At 45.9% G+C, this 12,811-nt stretch overlaps 1 protein-coding gene across 1 annotated transcript in view; it reads right to left on the reverse strand.

The window, feature by feature from the left end:
• The window catches only part of HEPH (hephaestin), a gene marked incomplete at its 3' end in the record, with an annotated part of 41,203 nt that overhangs the window by 17,109 nt on the left and 11,283 nt on the right, over window positions 1–12,811 (reverse strand). The gene's annotated exons all lie outside the window — the stretch shown is intronic.

The following is a 12,811-nucleotide window of genomic DNA, read 5'->3' on the forward strand; positions in this document are numbered from 1 at the left end:
TGGATGCTACTTATTTTCATATTTGGTGGACTTGTAGAAATATAAAAGCTTTTTGGATTAAGATTTGGTGGAACATTCAAAAGATTTTCAAGAGAAAGATAAAGTTCACTCCACAATTATTTTTGTTGGGTGTTATTACAGATTGTGATACTAAAGAAACTAATTTGATGTTGAATTTGATAACAGCTGCAAGGTTATTGATAGGGCAATATTGGAAGAAGGATTGCTTGCCTACTATAGAAGAATGGACGCTTAAAGTGTCAAATTTAGCAGAAATGTCTAAGATTTCTGCCTATTTGAAGGATCACTCACAAGAAAGATACATTTCGGTTTGGAGAAGATGGATAGATTATATTCAGAATAAATATGGGACTAAAAAGTTCCATTTAGCTTATGAGTAAATTTTAGAGTATTATTAGTATTAATAGTTTATTATAGTGAAATTTTTATTAGTTTTAATTATATTATTATTACTTTTAGTATTAGTATTGTTTAACAATATGGATATTCTATTGTTTAATAATTAGGATACTAATTTGTTTATGTTTTAATTATTATTATTATTATTATATTTATGTTAAAGGGGAGTTAAAGCGCATTATGGACTTGGTTATTTATATAGTTGGTTAATGTTAGTTAGATTATGATTATTATATTTGTAACCCTGTATTCAGCTCTGGGAAGTGGGGGAGGGAGAGGGGGGGTTAGGGTGGGTTGGTTTTGGGGTTTATATTGTAACTTTTATAAAACTTTTCAATAAAAAGAAAGAAAGAAATGGAACCCCATGATGAACTGGAGGGAAGGACAGTTACAATTCCCGCCTGCTTCTAAAGAAAATGGTGGGAGATGTGGACTGCGCCATGATTTTGCCTCCGTCCTCAGTGAGTCAGACGTGAAAGCCCTCCCAATGGAATATCGAGATTTGGCTGAAGCCTTCAGTGACCAGAAGGTGGACGAACTCCCCCCTCACCAACCCACAGACTGTGCTATTGAAATCATCCCAGGGGCGAAACTACCAAAGCCAAAAATGTACTCTTGACTCCCAGGGAATTAGACAAACTGGGAAAGTTCATCAAAAAGAATCTGGAGTCGGGTTTCATAGAGCCGACTAGACCCCGAGTAGCAGCCCCTTGTTGTGGCCTGTCGGCCGTCGGAAAACTCCGCGGCTGACTCAGAGGAGGAAGCACGGGAGTGGGCATTGGGCCCAGCATCAGGGCCAGCTAAAAGCTCCGATGGGGATGAAGGAATGCTGTTGCACCCAGGGACAGAGGCGGAGCCTGGGCTATCTGTCAGCCCCCCAGATGGAAAGGCTGAGACCTCCATGCCTTGAGGTAAGTGATTCAGGAGAGGAGGCTCACATGGGGCCAGTAATTGATGCATGGGTGCGGCAGAGACTGAGGAGAGGAGAACAGCGAGAGGCTATGGGCTGGTCTTCGGGGCGGAAGAGTCACCAGTGCTAACAGAGCCCAACCCTCAGCTGTGGATAAAAGGCAGGGGCGGAGACGAATAGCAGACAACTATGTGGCAGACAACTATTCGTCTCCCTGCCGGTTAGCCACTTCTAGTTGGAACTCCTGACTCTTGTTTGGAAAATTACCGGAGTTTTTTCCTTGGACCCTGTGGTGCTGGGAGTCGGAGCGCCTTCTGAGCATGTGCGTGTATCTTATGTTTGAAAAGAGCCAGCTTGCCTGAAGGACTCTTGCTGCAAGTGTGGTGAGAGACTGAGATTAACTCTGGGTTTTGGGAGACCCCTGCAGGGGAAAAGGAAGTGAGCTCCGTTGTTTGGAGGCAACTAAAGACTTTAACAGTCAGCTGTGTGAAATTGCTGGTGTTCCTGAATAAAAGGAATGTTGGAGATTTATTGGTATGTCTGTTGTGTTCGGGGAGCCAGGTCAGAATAGTTTGTCTGCCACCCAAACTTACAACACGGAGCAACTCCGGGCAGAGAATGCACAGCTGACATAACAAGTAGCCATGCTCTGAACATAGCTGGCTCAGCTTCAGGTTGCCACTGCTTCACACTCCTGGAGCAAATGCCTTGTTGCTTGCTGGATAAATTCGATGAGACACAGGCCCAGTTCCCGGGGTTTTTTGGAGAATGCCAACTTTATATGAGTCTATGGGCAGAGGACTTCCCCACCGACTGGACGAAGGTGGGGTTCATGCTCAGTCTTCTGTCAGGAGCTGCAGCCCAATGGGCCGCCCCCCTTCTCACCCAGGCCAATCCGCTGCTGGATGACTTTCCGGGGTTCTGCACGCAACTTTGCCTCATATAAGGACCCCGTAAAGATGCAGACGGCCAGAAGATGCCTCAAGGCCCTGAAACAAGGCACAAGTGAAAATGCTTTCCAATATTGTCCCTTGAGAATCATTGTTGCCCTTTGGCTAGAAGTCTAACACTCAATCATCCAAGCAAATGGGCTGGTAGGAGAGACAAGAGAAGTCTTTCTTCACTTAAAATGTAACTGGTTTGCATAATTTGTTGCTACACGCCGGTATGGAGGTGCTTGAAGTTGAAGTTTGGAGGGAACTGAAGGGGGTTCAGATAGATTCATCAAGGAGAGGGTCAATCGATAATGATCACATCCTGTTTCTAGAACCCAAGTTCCTCTTTAAGGTCATCACTGATAAATGACCAGAAAGAGAGACTTGGGTTCTATAGTAGATATAGGATTTCTCTACACAAAAATAAAGTAGAAGTGAGAGGAAGGATGAAGTAGGTAGGTAGGCAGATCTTGTGCCCACTTTGGGAACTTCAAGGGAATGAATCTCATCGGTATGATCAAAAAGGCCATCTCAACCCAGCATCCAAGAGCAATATAGATCATAAGTAACAAAAACACAGGGATCATGACAAGCCTCCAGCATTGACTTGTAATTGTAGGAACATCAATCAGGCTTATCAGGCACTTAGTAGGCCATATCATATGGCTAGTGGCTTAATTTGACTGACAGCATCACAAGTTGTTCCAGCACAGAATTAGAAAACATTTTTCAAGCCAAGGCCCACCACAATCTTTGAATTAAGTGCTAAGAGCCCCAGCAACATTCTAGAGAGCAGGTGGGCTGGGGTAAGATGTGGGCTGATAGGATCGTAACAAAAACTAACCATGACTTGGACATGATCAATTAGTTTAAAATAAAGAAATTAAATTTTCCCAAATGTACTTTTTAAAGAGGCAACTGGACTTTCTTGTTTTTCTTTGAAGACGTTTTGCTGACTCAGAAGCTGAACTGCAAAAGCTTCTTGGATGAGAAGCGAAACGTCTTCAAAGAAAAACAAGGAAGTCCAGTTGCCTCTTGAAAAAGCACCTTTGGGATAACCATGACCTGGATGACTGAGAATCTCCATAGACAAGGGAATTAAATACAATTTAAATGTTTGCTCACTGTTTATGTAATCATTATTCCCTGGTGTCATACGAAAATTTACAGTTCACCAGCAACATGATGGATCCCAGAGAACTGCACGTGGTCCACAAGTGACAAATCACACAGTTCTGGTCCCTGCTTAGTCACTTCCAGCTCTGACAGTTGAAAATACAAGTGGAAAGATTGTTCTACTGCAGCACAGAACTATACAACCCCACCTATCATTAGGCATTTTATCAACCTCTCCAGCTGGAGTTCTAAGTCCATGTTGGTCAGGGGTGGACTTTGAGTTTCTATCTGTAGATGAAACAGGAATCTCCCTATAACCAGTAAGATTTCAAACCATGGTAACTGTTGAGCATTTGGGGCTGAATAATTTGAATATAAGTCCAGCCCCAGAGATTTTAAAAGTTAAATTCAATTGAGACCACAAGTTTTTCTTTTCGGATTGATGGACAAACAGTCATGGAAGTTTGTTTTTACACAGTGAGATTACTGTATGTGCAAAGATGGAAAAAAATCAGCACTGCCCACAATGGAGGGATGGACAGTGATGATGATGGCACTTGCTGAGATGGCCAAACTGACTTCTTTGATCAGAGAAAATAAAATATCTGTGTTTATTGCTGATTGGAAATCCTTTGCAGACATTTTGTGTGAAACAGAAAAATTCAACTTACAATTTATAGTTTTGATGATTAGACAGAATAGATGATACAGCTATGCTGTCATCATAAAACAAGAGGTAAATTTATAATTGTACTTATAACTGCTGTAAAGAAGATCAGTAGCCAGTTCTTTGTATCTTTTCCTTTCTGTTCTTTTCTATTTTCTTTTACTTTTCTCCCCTTTCCCTTTTTAGCCACACAAGGCAGCTACTTTGACCTGAGGGCAACAGTCAAGAAAATGTCACCAGAGAAAGAATCTAAGCAGAAACATCTTCATCATAAATTCAATGGTATCACAGCAAATCCGGCTCCAAATCGTATATATAAAACTAAGTAAATGTTACAGTGGTAGACTCAAAAAATTAGCCACTTGTGGACAGATATGCCTGTGAGACTTCTAAAATACCTGTCAGAATCCAATTATATTTCATTTCTAGCTACCTACTCTGAAAAAAACCATTTCTTGCTCTCTCTGGATTCTGTCATACTACGAAAGGGGAGGAGGATAAGCAAGGGAGTTTTATGACTCTCACTTCCTTCATCAAACTACAAAGTGACTGGATGTTGATTCTCGTCAAGAGGACTGACCATAACAATATGGCCATCACCTTTCATCTACTCTCTCTCTGAAGTCTCCCTTTTGCCAGCAGTGAGGGAAAAGGGGGGGGGGGGAATAATGCAACGCCTTGGATCTGGGAAAAGAGGATGAGTGATTGTCGCCCGGAAGAACTGTGGGGTGGGGGCTGCTTGGAAACACTTAAAACATTGAAGGATGGGAGAGAATTCCCCAGATCCTGTCTAGCATGCCTGCAATCATTTTCTCTTAATAAAGATGCCTGTTGGAAGAAATATTCCAAGAGTTCTGTCTTCTTAAGATGTAAAGTGAGGTGGATCTTTACATTAGACAGGATCTGCAAAAATAGTCCACCTGGAAGGGAGAACCTTGCCGGGGGACTTTGCAAAAAATACCATGTCAGACGATGGAGCAGGGAAGGGAGAAAGCCCCATGGAGAGGGAGCTGCTGCCCCGACTGAAAACCTGCCAGATGTCGGGATCTGAGAAGTCAGATTCCTCAGGAGAAGAGGTGATGAAGATGCATAACCACAAACCTCGGTGGTCAATGGGCGTTGGAAAGAAAGGCGAGTGGGAAAAGAAATCAAGAAAGGTGACCCTGAGACGGGGGGGGCCAACCAACCAGAATGGAAGCAGGAGATGGAGGAAGGGAGCTGGGCACCGTACTCGAGCTGGATCCTACAGAAAGCTATCAACTTGATGAAGACAACCCTCAGCTCCCTAGGAGAGGAGAATTCTGAGCCCTACGGCCGCACCAGCTCCTGGAGCCGCAACTGGAGAGACACTGAGGGGGAAGTGGAACCTGCAGCCCCGGGGACGTCCGCTGATCCAGTAGTCCCCACTCCCTGCCGACCCGCAGATGGCGATCTGGATGGAAGACACTACCACTGACAACGAAGGCACCGATCCATTCAAAGATTCCCGCCGTTGGACGTGAGATTCAAGGGGGAGCCGACACGCTTGGGGTTTTTCCTAACCCAAGTACTCAGCTATATGGAGGAATAGAGGGCGGCACATCCCCAGCGATAAAGCCTGTATCTGGATTGTGCAATCTGCTCTGGACAGGCCGGCCGCAGATTGGGTGGTGAACTTGCACGACTCCAATGCCTCAGAGCTCAACGATTTCAACCGCTTCATGTCCTCTCTGAGAAGGTGATTTGAGGACCCCCTGGCTGATCGCAAAGCCCGCAAAAGGATAAAAACAATGAGGCAAGGCAAACACCCGGAAGCCAAATATATGCAAGAATTCCGGGCCATTGCCAGCAAACTGAACTAGCCGGAAGACATCCTCCTTAGCCATTTCAAAGACGGACTAAACTACGACCTATACGACGCTTGCCTGCCCCGAGGGGATCCACACCAACTTGACGAATGGTACGTCCTGGCAGAGGAAGCAGAGATCGACCTACTGAAGAGGCACCGCCGAGGAAAACAATGGAGCCGCTCACCGCCTGAGTTGACATGTGAACCAGTGAAACCATCGGCTACGGCCAAGAAGCAAACGGGGTGTTTCATGTGTGGGAGAGAGGGGCATCGGGCTGTAGAAAGCCGCTCAAAAGCCCCCCAGCACAACCCAGACAGATCACCGGCCAGCAAATCCGGGAAGTCTCAAGCTAAGCCAAAAGAACCTGCCATGAGAGTGATAAAGGCTGTGGAATCCCCTACCTCTGCTCATCAGGGGGAAAGAACTCCAGCCTATACCGCAGGGCCAGTGGACGCCTCAGATGACAGCTCGGAGGGCGAACCCTTGGTAAGTGGACGCATCGCACCCATCCTCAAGACAGTGACTATATTAATTCCCCCCATGCCCGAAGTTGTGAAGGTGAAAGCCTTAATAGACTCTGGCTGCACCCGCTGCTTCATTAGCCCGACGCTAGTGGGAAACCTGGTCATTCCGTCGAGGAAACTAGAACAACCAATCTCATTTGGCCAGTTAGATGGGTCCATAGCAGGAGGGGGGGTGCCAGCTACCCTAGCCACTTTACCAATCCACCTCTCCCTGGGCAAAAATGAGGAAGACATACGTTTGTAGTGACTCCAGGCATGGAATGCCCGATGATCCTAGGGATGGAATGGTTAAAGAAATGGAACCCCTGGGTGAATTGGAGGATGGCAGAAATCAATTTCCCGAAAGGGGATCCTATGGACTTAAAACCCCAAGGGGATCTACCAAAATTAAGAACGGAAAAAGCATCCATGGGAGAGGAAAAGGGGCTACCAGAAATACCAGAGGAATACAGAGATCTTGCTGAAGTTTTCAGCAAGGAGAGGGCGGATGAGCTTTCCCCCAACGACCCATGGACTGTGCCATAGAATTCAAGCCCAGAGCAAAATTCCCAAAGCCCAATGGAGAAGGAGGAAATGGAAAGATTCATAAAGAAAAACCTAGAAAGGGGGTTCATTGAACCTGCCAAGCCTAAAGTGGCTGCTCCGATCCTCTTTAGATTATAGGCTCCTAAATACAATCTGTCAAGGCTGCTAACACCGGATGTTCTTGCTTGACAATATATGAAGAAGCAGACATGTTTTATTTAACCTGTGTATCACTTCTAGAGTTAAAGTCAGACAATGTTAGAAGGGAGGGGGGGAAAGTATGTACTCGGGGAATAGTTAGCCATAACAATATTTCAGTACAATATTTTCAAGGTCAGTTGTAACCAGAGGAGATACGGGAGAGAAAGTTCACACTTCAAACTAATTGGAGAACGTGATTGATGACTGTTAAATGAAGGAGTGAGTTATGCTTTGTTACGGGTGATTGGGGGAAGGAGTATTGAGTTTTTGGCTTCATTATGTACGTGCCGAAGCTATGTAGAAATAAAAGGATTCTTTAAGGTAAACAAGGCCTCAAAGTTCTTTGAAAAGCTTCTTCTTTCGGAACCATGACATCAAGCCAAAACCCACAAATTTTTAAAACCATTTAAGGGGTCCCTTACCCCAGTCACTATCCCTAAACTAAAGGGATAGACTGACAAATATTTGGGGAAGATCTCATCATGGAAGAGGAAGAAATGCCTGAGGCCAGCACCCCCGCAGCCGCAGCTTCCCCGGGGGGGGGGAGGAGCGACAGCAGCAGCAGCTTCCCCAGGGAGGGGAGCGACAGCTAGCCAGCCGGTAGAGAAGAAATTCTTGCAGATCCCCCAACTGGGAACAAGGCCAAAACTATCAGGAGAGCTGATTTGGTCGTCAGACTGGGATAAGCCAAGCGGAGGCTCCGAAGGCTTCGATACAGCCCTGCCAGATGAGCGGGAGTCACGACAAAGGGATTCTTACATATTGCATCCCCCACACCAGTGGAGAGCTGCCCGGCCGTCTGTCACCGAAGACTTGGGTGAGTGGAAATACCCACCTGCAGCTCGCAGTGGGTCAGTAGAATACTTGGCAGAAAGATTTGAAGAACTAGAAGTGAGAAGTGGAGAGCAGCTCCCATTGAGAGAGGCCCCCCAGCCCCTCCCTTGCAGATCAAACAGCCTTCCAGACCCTGGGGTCCCCTATCAGAGCCTCCAGCCCCACACGGAGAGAGAACCCCAGCCTGGGCCCCCTACAGCAATGGGGAATTTGGCAGCCCCCACAGATGAGTGATCAGCCACCTCTGAGTTTACATCAACTAATAGAGGCCTTGCAACAGCTTGGGGTGGTGCAGAAGCCAGGAGAGCAACAGCTGGTGGGCCCACAGATGAGGGAGGTCCAGCAACAACACCCACTCATCCAGCAACCATTGAGGGGCCTGCAGCAGCAGAGGGCGCCACCAGCCCCTGCAGTCCAACAGCAGAGAAGACCACTGCAACCCCCACTTGCACAGCCGCCATTGAGAGGCCTACAGTAGCAGGGGGCACCACCAGCCCCCGCTGACCAACAACAGAGAAGACAGCAGCAACCCCCGCCGAGACTGCAACCTCTGGAAGACCTCCAATGACTTGAGAGGCCAATACTACCAGTATTGCAACCACAGCAGGATGGATGGCCGCAGCCCCCGAACGTGCAACCCCTGGGCATGCACCAACAGCCAGGGTGGGGCCAACTGCAACTGAGGGTGCCACTTCGATAGTGGAGGGCTCAGCAGCCATTGGATCAGCAGCGAGGATGGGGCCAACAGCAATTGGGAGGGCCACAAGCACAGAGGGGAGTCCAGCAGCCGTGGCACCAGCAGCCAGGGTGGGGCCAGCAGCAACAGCCCCAGTGGGGGCCGCAACTGCCTGTAATTGCACCACCCTTCAGAGCAACCTTCGATGGGGACCCAGAGAAGCTGATTTTTTTTCTCAACCAAGTGCGTTCTCACTTGAATCGCTGGGCCTATTTCTACCCGGACCAAGGTGCCATGGTTGATGTTATTGCATCCAGCCTAGAGGGAGAAGCATCTGAATGGCTGAACAATTTATATAGTGAACAAGCCCCCAAACTGGAGGACACCCACCTCTTCCTCCTAGGACTGAGAGAAAGATTTGAGGACCTATCCATTGGCCTCAAAGCAGCAGAACAAATCCACAAAATAAAACAAGCCGGCAGGCCTGCCCTGGAGTACATGCAAGAGTTCCACAAGATAGCAGGTCGAATAGAGGGGTAGCCTGAGCAATCCCTAATCCATCACTTCATTGAGGGATTAGACGATCACCTCTCTCAGACCTGCATCTATCGAGCAGTACCTGATCAGCTACAAGAGTGGTACCAGACAGCGGTGAAGCTAGACGTTAAGCTCACTCGCTATAAGAAGCCTCCCTCACCTGAAATTGAGCCAAAACCAGAACAATCCAGATGACAACCACCCCCCTGAAAACACCACAACAAACCGAAAAATAATCCTTAACATATGCTTTTGTTTACATTGCAGGATCTGTCCTTTTTGTAAGGGGAGCCGGATGTCAAGGCTGCTAAAATCGGATGTTCTTGCTTGACAATATATGAAGAAGCAGACATGTTTTATTTAACCTGTATATCACTTCTAGAGTTAAAGTCAAACAATGTTAGAAGGGAGGGGGGAAGTATGTACTCGGGGAATAGTTAGCCATAACAATATTTCAATACAGTATTTTCAAAGTCAGTTGTAACCAGAGGAGATACGGGAGGGAAAGTTCACACTTCAAACTAATTGGAGAATGTGATTGATGACTGTTAAATGAAGGAGTGAGTTATGCTTTGTTACGGGTGATTGGGGGAAGGAGTATTCAGGTTTTGGCTTCATTATGTACGTGCCGAAGCTATGTAGAAATAAAAGGATTTTTTAAAGTAAACAAGGCCTCAAAGTTCTTTGAAAAGCTTCTTCTTTCGGAACCATGACACAATCAGTGAAAGCAACCTATACCCCCTACCCCTCATGAAGGACATGTTATCACACCTCTCGAAAGGAATTTTTTTTTACTAAGGGAAGCGTACTATCGCGTGAGAATTAAGGAAGGGGATGAATGGAAGACCGCATTTAACTGCCCAATGGGGTGCTACCAATTCAAAATCTTGCCATTTGGATTACAAGGGGGGCCCGCAGTATTTATGCAATTAATCAATGACGTTCTAAGGGAGTACCTATTTAAGGGGGTCCTGGTTTACTTAGACGACATTCTTATCTTCACCGAATCAAAAGAGGAACACGTCAACCTAGTCAGAGAGGTTTTAAAGAAACTGCAAGCCGCCCACCTATATGCCAAACTATCGAAATGCGAATTCCACCAGGAAAGGAAAGACTACCTAGGTTATCGCATATCCCCACAGGGCATTTAAATGGACCCATTAAGTTCAGAGCAGTATTAGAATGGGCACCACCTTACATAAGAAAGCAACTGCAAAGTTTCCTGGGTTTCACAAACTTTTACCGCCAATCCATCCCCTCATTTGCCCAGATAGCCCTGCCCCTCACGAACTTACTAAAAATGAAGGGAGCATCCTCAGTAAAACCTAGCCAGCCACTAAAATGGACAATGGAATGCCAAGCAGCGTTTGAGAGATTAAAGAGACTCTTTTCTGCCAAACCAGTACCGAGGCACCCAGACATGGATAAGCCCTTTGTAATACAGGCGGATGCAAGTGATGTGGCAGTGGGAGCTGTACTATTACAAGAAAACGATGACGGGGTATTGCAACCTTGTGCGTATACATCCAAGAAACTCACCAAAACGGAACAGCGCTGGCCTGTGTGGGAGAAAGAGGCATATGGGATACGTTGATCATTACTCACGTGGCGCCAGTTCCTTGAAGGCAACAAAATCCCTTTCCAGGTGTGGACAGACTACAAACATTTGGAAGTCCTGAAAACACCCAGGAAGCTCAACCCCAAGCAAGCCCGCTGGTCCCAGCATTTTCACCAGTTCCAATTTACGCTCAAGCATTTGCCGGGGGGGAAAGAACTTCCTGGCAGATGCACTATTTCGCAATATAACAGCACGCGAGCCACCGACTCTAAACCGATGATGGTAGAATCACAACTGGCAGTGCCAGTAACCACCAGAGCCCAAGCTAAATTAAAACCACAGCTGAGTAGCCAAACCGGAATTGAATTCCGGAAAAGTTTGGAAACAGATGAATGGTTCCAGAAAAATAAACACGTATGCACAATGAAAGACGGGCTGCCTTGGGTGAGGGAAAAGTTATATATACCAACAACCCAAAGAGTCACATTCATGCAGCTTTGCCACGACACAAAATCAGCAGGGCATTTTGGATTTGTAAAAACATTACACTTAATTAAACGGCAATTTTGGTGCCATCCATAAAAAAAGATATAGAAAGTTACGTGGCCAGCTGCCCAAAGTGTGCAACTGCAAAGAGGTTGCAAGGGAAATCGCCTGGACTGTTACAGTGGCAAATCCCTCAGCCCCCTGGAGGGAAATAGCCATGGATTTTATAGTGGAATTACCAGAAAGCAATGGGAATACTGTCGTCTGGACGGTCACAGATTGTTTTCCAAACAGGTGCATTTTATCCCTTGCCAAAAGATTCCCACTGCAAAAGCCTTAGCGAAACTTTTCGTGCAGCATATTTACAGATTGCATGGGGCACCCCAACGCATCATATCTGATAGGGGAGTGCAATTTACGTCTGCATTTTGGAAGGAATTTGTATCCCTCTTAGGAACCACTCAGGGACTGATATCTAGCCATCACCCTCAAGGGAATGAACAAGCGGAAAATTTTAACTCATTACTTGAGCAATATTTAAGATGCTTTATTAATTTCCAACAGTCTGATTGGATGGACCTACTCCCCTTCGCAGAAGTGGCTTACAATAATGCAGTCCACTCCAGCACAGGTTACACTCCTTTTCAAATAGCTACCGGCCAAAGTTTCAACCCCATGCCAGAACTAACCCCAAACGAACCGGCGATCCCATCACTGAAAGAATGGATGGAACAATTACAAAACACCTGGCCAATAGTTAGAAAAGCACTAGGCATGCATACAAAGCACAAGCCGATAAAAAAAGGGTTGAGCCTACACCATTCATTATAGGAGAAATGGTGTACTTAATCTACAAAATACCTAAAATCCCTACAACCCTGTAAAAACTTGGACCAAAATATATAGGGCCTTTTCCAATTAAAAGAATCATAATCCCAGTAACAGTAGAATTAGAATTACCCAAAAATCTTAGGCAAATACACCCATTTTTTCACTGCAGTTTGATGAAAAGAGAACATCCGTCACCCTTACGGCCAAATATCCTTGCACCACCACTTCCAATCATGGTGGAGGGTGAACAACACTTCGAGATAAAGGAAATCCTAGACTCTAGGAGATATCATGGGACAACTCAATACCTAGTAGCATGGAAACACGTCCCCGCCTCACAAAACGAGTGGGTCCATAAATGTCATGTCAGAGCCCCGAAGGTATTAAAGAAGTTTCATACAGAGTATCCTAACAAGCCAGACTAACTTTTATACCTGTTTTGTTTTCTTTACAGTGGATCTCTCTTATTTTTAAGGGGGGCAGGATGTCAGAATCCAATTATATTTCATTTCTAGTAACCTACTCTAAAAAAAAACCATTTCTTACTCTCTCTGGATTCTGTCATACTACGAAAGGGGAGGAGGATAAGCAAGGGGGTTTTATGACTCTCACTTCCTTCATTAAACTACAAAGTGACTGGATGTTGATTCTCATCAAGAGGACTGACCATAACAATACGGCCATCGCCTTTCATCTACTCTCTCTCTGAAGTCTCCCTTTTGCTGGCAGTGAGGGAAAAGGGGGGGGGGAACAATGCAATGC

Source organism: Protobothrops mucrosquamatus, unplaced genomic scaffold, assembly GCF_001527695.2.
Source record: "Protobothrops mucrosquamatus isolate PMUCROS unplaced genomic scaffold, P.Mucros_1.0 scaffold108, whole genome shotgun sequence".
Lineage (NCBI taxonomy): Eukaryota > Metazoa > Chordata > Lepidosauria > Squamata > Viperidae > Protobothrops > Protobothrops mucrosquamatus.